This window comes from Glandiceps talaboti, chromosome 6 (assembly GCF_964340395.1).
Source record: "Glandiceps talaboti chromosome 6, keGlaTala1.1, whole genome shotgun sequence".
NCBI classification, from domain to species: Eukaryota; Metazoa; Hemichordata; class Enteropneusta; family Spengelidae; genus Glandiceps; species Glandiceps talaboti.
Genome location: NC_135554.1, coordinates 10575694 through 10583567, shown reverse-complemented (window position 1 = coordinate 10583567; position 7874 = coordinate 10575694).

The window sequence follows — 7874 nt, the reverse complement described above, 5'->3', positions numbered from 1 at the left end:
ACATGTTATTTACATATTAAACTACACGTATTGTCGTCAAGAAATTTTATGACTTTTTTTTCACTTTCGATAATTAAACTAGTTAAGCATTTGCAGTGCAGTGTGTCAAATAATGTTAGTTCAGGAAAGATTTATATTATGGATTAAATGCCATTTATTTTGAAAATGTATCGTATCAGTATATACAAATGGAGGAGAATCCATTTTTTTTAATGTTTACATCAAATTTATGAAACAAGATTGTTTTATGTCGTCACCGAAGATGTTCATATAATTTCTGTGATGAGTAATAACAAAGCACTGCGGTGAAATTATATGGGTAATGATTGATGATATTTGACAAGTGTATAATCTATTTTAAGGAAAAATAAACTTTTGTTACACTTTTAAATGGAACTATGCATGAAGATAAACTTACATAAATATTAATACGAAATATGTTTTAATGTGATTCAGGTGTAAGTTACCCCGGCATATACTGACTACAATGACGTAATGAACTGATTAACAATATTCAACAACTCTAATTTAGACTAAACAAACATATTCATAAAACATGGTTGACAGTACACTTTTTGTGTATTTTTTTAAATACAACTTTGTAACATAACCTGAAATATAATAGATCCTTTTTAAATGCCAAGACTTATAATTATTAAGAACTATAACAATATCACAAATCCTCAAATGTTAACTACAAGTAATTGATACTTTTGAACACCAAACTAAAGACTCAAGGAAACACACACACACACACACACACACACACACACACACACACACACACACACACACATACATTTATATCAGCCATCACTCATTGTCTGTATGGTTCTATTGGACTGTGACTGCCAGATCAAAGGATTTAGGCAACTCCTTGAAATTGTGATTAGAAGTCCAGAGGTTATATAGATTACAAATCAAATAGACAGAATTGTAGCTGCTTTTGACGTTAAGAATGATTGTTATTATGGTGATACTTGTTAATTGTTTGTAAAATACCAGACTTTGATCCGAAACTTATGTTTACAATAGACGTACGATTAGATGGCTGGTCTTGTAAATCAGCATTGAAAGGCTAACATCATGGTCAGTTTGACACCTATTAATTAGAACATAACGATATTTGATTACCTGCAACCAAGTCTGGTTGACTTATGGAGAATAGTGGGTAGATAGATTAGCACAGTCGTGGTTAAGAAGCCTGACAGGGCTGAACAACACTAAAGTATTTTACAGTCTGTGGAATATAGCTAGTCATGTGTCATAGATTGATGAGATTTAATTTAGAGTCAGGAATATTGGGGAGGTTTTCGTCTTCAGATTAAGACAATGAAATTGCCAAGTCATTGAATGTATGTATAATGTAAGATTTGGATAGTGGGGAACAATTTGTGGAAATAATGGCTAAATACTGCTATTGATATTGAATATATAAAGAAATATTTCAATTGATAATGTGCCTATGTCAAAAACTTTCTAAAGAGCATACTACATATTATCTTTTTTTATTCAGGAAAACGAGTTCTACATCAATATTTAAATATATTTCAAACTGATAGACAATAAAATTAGTACATTGTTTCTAATTATGATCAAATGTAGTGTTTGAAATTGTTTTTTACAGGCATATTGGGATGGAACCGTTATCTATGCATATGTATATGAAAAAGCGTGTTTTTTTGGAGAGGGAGTTACTTCAAAATTATCGATCCTGGGAGGGGTACTTGAACATGATGACGGCAAGGGGGGGGGGGGGTAGTTAAACAATATGAGAGAGTTTAACAAAAGATATGTCGGTCCCTCCCCCACAAGTTGTTGTGATAGCAGCCAAAATTCACATTGAAACATATTTTCTTTTTTTTTTAGCACCACTAAACTGAGGTTCAGTAGTGCTATAGGGATCGCCCGGCGTCTGTCTGTCTGTGTGTGTGTGTGTGTGTGTGTGTGTGTAAACAACTTAAAGTCAAAAACTGCTGAACCGATTGCCATGATATTTGATGGGTCCATTACCTTGGGTGTCTAGGTGGGAAATTGTTCAAATCAAAATGATCGCATGACAGGTGTGTGATTTGGGTAAAAAATGTGATTTTTGGTCAAAAAACTTAAACTCAGAAACTACTGGGCAGATTGGTGCGAACATTCTTAAGGGGGTGTAAAGTAAGATTTGTTCATGACATGATGATTCCATCAGTGATATGCAAATTAGGGCTAAAAATGTGTCTTTTTGGTTAAAAATCTATAATTCCAAAAGTACTGAGCAGATTGGGCTGAAATTTAATGGGAATGTATCTAGGGATGTATGGACAAAGAAATGTTAAGCATACAATGATTCTATGAGTGATATGCAAATTAGGTGTAAAAAAATGTTCATTTTTGGTCAAAAGCTTGTATCTCAAAAAGTACTTGGTCACTGAGTATGAAACTTGGTGAGATGTTTCTGAAAGTGTTATTCTGCAGATTTTCTGCAAAACATTTTGACAAAATTGGCCCTAGCAACCATGGCCACGCCCTTAGCACTAACCAAATGGCAGTATATTTTGGTCAAATAACAACATCATCTGGTAGGCAAATGAGTAAACATTCAAAAAATGTATGCAAATACCCTAGCAACCATGACCACGCCCATAGCAACAGCCAAACGGTCTTGTATTCCACGAAGATAACAACAGGGATTAATAGATAATTGAATAAACATTCAAAAATGTATGTAAATTTGCCTAGTAACAAGACCACACCCACAGCAACAACCAGATGATCACGTATATTGCAAAGATAACAACATGGATTAAAAGATAATTGAATAAACATTCAAAAAATGTATGTAAATATGCATAGCAACAAGACCACGCCCACAGCAACAGCAAAATAATCACATATATTTCAAAGATAATATCGGGAATTCATACACAAGTGAACAAAAACATACACAAATGTATGCAAATATATCTAACAACATGACCACGCCCATAGCAACAGCCAAATGATAGCATATGTCGTAAAGATAGCAACATGGTTGGATAGGCAACTGGATAGTCATTCAACAAATGACCACTTATTGTTAGCATGGACTACCATATGGATAAATATTTTTAGAAACTGTACAGTTGTGCTACAACGCCATTGGCGGTATTTTTAATATGACTGATTGTAATTTATTCAAGATTTTCTAACGATATAAACAGTACTATACGTATAAACAAGCATTCGATTTACAAATTATATTATTTTATCGGTGTTATTAGATATTTTTAATTTACGATTTGGGTATAAGGTCATGACACTTTCAAGTTCAGTGTCAATATTGGTTTGAATTTCATAACAAATTGCAATAACAATACGCAAGTGCAATGTTTGACACATTGAACATTTGGTTTAAATTAGTTTACCTAATCATAATATATGTTAAACAATTTGTATTCAATATATTTACCAAGATACTACCATGATGCATCTCCAAGAAATAAACATAACTCCTGTAAAACATTAATTGGTGTCTTGTATAGTTAATTAATTGATCGATTGATTGATTGATTGATTGATTGATTGATTGATTGATTGATTGATTGATTGATTGATTGATTGATTGATTGATTGATTGATTGAATGATTGATTTATGTGTGAAAACATAACTTGTAGGATGTATTATAAATGCCTATTCGGGATTAACATTTCTGACCGGTGGGCAATAATGCAATAACTTTTTATAAAACATCATGTTCATACATCCTTATAGTGATTGGCTTAGACCATGTTACGTTGTATGGACTAGTGAGCCACAGTGACCTAAATTTGCATATAGAGGGCAATGTTTGTTTTTTCCTTTCCCTTGGGCACTTTTACAGTATGGCAGTTGTCCTACTAGTCTGTATTCTGACGCGGATTATATTTTATCGCATTCTTGGAAATATTTTATTTATTTATTATTAATTGTGTGCACATACCTAACCTATGACATGTGATATTATAATCAGCATATACAGTGCACATTCTATACAGAACGAGTGATACTAGTACGTTACTTTGATCCTGGAAAGAATACGTGCTTGGGAATATTATGTGTTATAAAACAGGTATTCCCTGGCCCTATTTGAACACTAGCAGACATTGTATTACCCCTCATGCTGGGAAAGTGCCTGGGGGAAAAGTTACGACATAACAGCCCATGGGATATTAGACGTCCCCTAATGCTCGAATAAGGCTAATTTGAGCAAATGCATGGTTGATAGTTTTCCGTGACTGAGAGGGTAGATGCGTTCAATGTTATATATTCAGTTATCTTACAAACCAAAATACTATTCAGTGCTTCTCACTATCTCCCACCCCAGGCGTCTTCTCTTACTAATCTCACATTCTGATTGGTCTAAATGCCTTCAAATACAGCATGTCATTAATTATGTAAATGATGATCAATTGGAAAGTATGATCAATTGATGAACCATAGTATGAACTTTGATGGTTGTATTCGTAAGATATTACTTAACTACCGACATCATTAAATATACGATTGACTGATTGAAATGAAAAAGTGTATATATGCGTCAACAAGTTTAATAGCATGGGGGCTCACTTTTATAATCAATCTGTTTACCAACTTAAAGGCCCAGCTTTCCATCGTACAGGTTCTCTCATTAGTGGCTACTCCGACCTTCATAATGACGTGATCACAATATGGCAGATACTAATGATCCTCACTAATGATCGGAAAACGCATGTAAAAGTCCGGTTTAGCAGGAGTTTTCACCAGGTTGTTAACCCTTCCTAATTGTTTAGCAAAACGACCACAAACAGGGTTCACGGCATTATATACCTGTGACAAACACGTCACTGTGGACAATCTTCTAGCGCCAGCAACGACCAATCTTCAAGTCCGTAATCGGGTATTGTCAGGCAATTTACCCACAACCCCTTCTGATTTGTACTCACAGACATAAACTTATTCAACTCAGAGAAACCTCGCCAGGGTACAAGCTTTTGTGGTAATATTTTGCCATTTTCGAATAGTACTTTTTGTCATTTATGAGTTTCTGAATAACGATTTTTATCGGTTTAAATATATTAGTAACTTTTTTGTAGGAGAGAAATGTTATGCATTTTCCAACAGCCTTTCTTGAAAGACATGCAACATATTTGCAAAGAAACTAAGGGAAATATATACACCTGTTCAGACGTCAACAATACATTGGTTTCTCTGATTAGCTTTTTCAAAAGATATTGAAACGTTGTAATAACTACTCCTGGAAGTTGGTTAAGCTTGGTATTGAAAAGTATTTTATTTCAAGCACATGTTTCTTGTATAGCAAACATACCAATTCGTGGTCGAAGAACATATTTTTAACAAAGAGAATTGGCGCAAAAACTAACGACAGCATACAGCCCAGTGAACGTCTAGCAATTCAGGAACTTAATTTTAGAGAAAGAACTGTACATGTCTTAAATAAGATTGACCATCAAAGAAGCAAACAAGGATGTGTCATTGTTGTGATGGCTACGACGAAAGATGCATGGGACAAATAAAACAGATTATATAACAAAACTCTGAAACAAAACCTTATCGAGAAATACTTTAAAAGACTGTAATCCCACGGCATATTTCATTTTCATGAAATATCTCAATAATCCATGATCAAAAGATGGTAACAAAAATATTGTATATAAAACGACTGAGTTAAAAACGTTACTCCCTAAAAAACCAACCAGACGACACTTTTATGGTCTTCCCAAAGTTCATATCTTCAACCCATTGCCCCATACTGTACTTACAACTTCAATGGCAAGCTTTTGTTGATTACTGCCTCCAAACCTCTCCGAATACCAAATCCCAGCACCAGAGGGCGCCATATTAGTTATCCTGGATTTGGGGTCACTGCACAAGAATATACAACATGATTACAGGATCCAAGCTGTCAGAGAAATGGTAAATGAATTCTACAATATGTATGTCAACTGCTTGTTGCTCTACGAGATGCTACATTTCATTCTCTAAAGAATCTATTTCGAATTTAATTGTCAATATTACCTACAAAAAATAAATTGCGTCCGTAGTCGGTGAGATCATTTCAATGCAAGGTGGCATAGGACCAGACGTACAATTATACACATATACGTTTGACTCGACGGGAGGGGTAGTTTGATTCCAGTCGTAGAACTGACCGAGTCCCCACAAAAAGAGGTGCGTTTTGGTCACTACGGTAAATGGATGTAGGTTGACGGTAGAACAGAATCTCGCCTCCCGAACCAAGATAAATGTTCAGCGACGCATTTGCCATGGGGTATCACGGTTATGTGATCGAATGAGTTCGACGGCTGGCTGGCAACTGGCATCATTTGGCGAGAACTGGAGGCTGTCTATAAAGTTATACAGGCTAGGGAGACTGTTCTGGAGGAAGAGACGGTGAAAATGAATGTAAATATTAACAAGAATACAATTGCAGGTGAATGTAGAATGCAGTTGGGTGCCAGAGCTACAACATGTAGCAGTGAACGTACGAAAAGTGTGCAATTTATGATAAAATGTATTGATTTAAATCCTCGTGAGTTACCTTGAGAGAAAAACTAAACAGCCGTAATGGGCCGACTGGTGACCCAGTGATTTATGCATAGCAACCTAACACGTGTCCATACACTAACGACATGCATGTTCACATAGCACTAAAACAGTACATGTATAAGGTTCAACTTGAAATAATGGTGTAAAAGGTATTGAAGCTGTGGGTAATTTCTGTCAGTACTGGGGAGACGATACAAATGGCTTGTTAGTATAGTACTACCCCTTAAGTTGGTTTTAACATTGAAAGCGGAAGTTTTGAGAGACACAGAACTCTGACATACTGTTTCGTCAGATGGGGTGCTTTATTTGTTTGATATGATATTTTGGATATCGTAGTCAAAGAGTGACTCTCTGTTGTCCATTCGTTGTTCTTTTATTGGCATTTCTGGTTTAGGTTTATGAGACAAGTTCCGCAGAAATATTTAATGTCGACATCTCCAACTGCAATGCATTGGGACTTCTTGCTGCTATCAGACCAGATAAACTACCAAATTTCTTATTACGATCAAATTGTGATCACACACACACAAATAATGCGAACTGAGATACAGAACAGGGCGAGTGCAATATACTTGCAGGTCATGATCATTGCGCAGGTTGCTATATTAAAAGATGGCGATAGAACCTCTTAATTTTGTACACTATTTTTTTCTCAATTAGAAGCACTGACCAATCGACTGTCAAGAATGTTGGGTTGGCATGATGACATAAGCAATAACTGGATCTACAGATCCGGAATACACAGGCTCTTTAGATCTGTGCTATACTCGACTGCGATGACGTTATCGCTTCCCGCATGATTTTAGTTTTAGCCTGGATAGGTGGAGTTCGGTTAATGAGTAATTGTCTAACGGTACTAACCTGTTGCAACTGCCAGTGTGATGGAATCCTACTGACATGTGTTGTTTACCCTTCGACCACCGAGGGTAGCACATATCTCTGTGTTAAACAATGACTTTCCCTATACGTGAGTGGGGATGATGGTAGTAATCGTAATGCCTCGTATATGGGAAATAGACTACGTTTCGACACGCAAGTATCATTGCAAAATGAGCATTGACTTGTGTTTTACTTCCAGAAATAGAAACTGACATGTTTCACATCCCTTTTCATATTTGATAAAGTGCTTGAAATCGGGCTGTGTAATGAGTATTAGTAATGACCATATTTGGTCTGTCCAAATGCTATAACTATGACATAACACCCAACATGACATTTCATATAACAAACCACAAAGAATGTAGTATCTGCTAATTACAAATCTACTTGCATATTCTGTGTAGGAAGATAACCAGGAAATCATGCTTCCCATACTTATTGTTT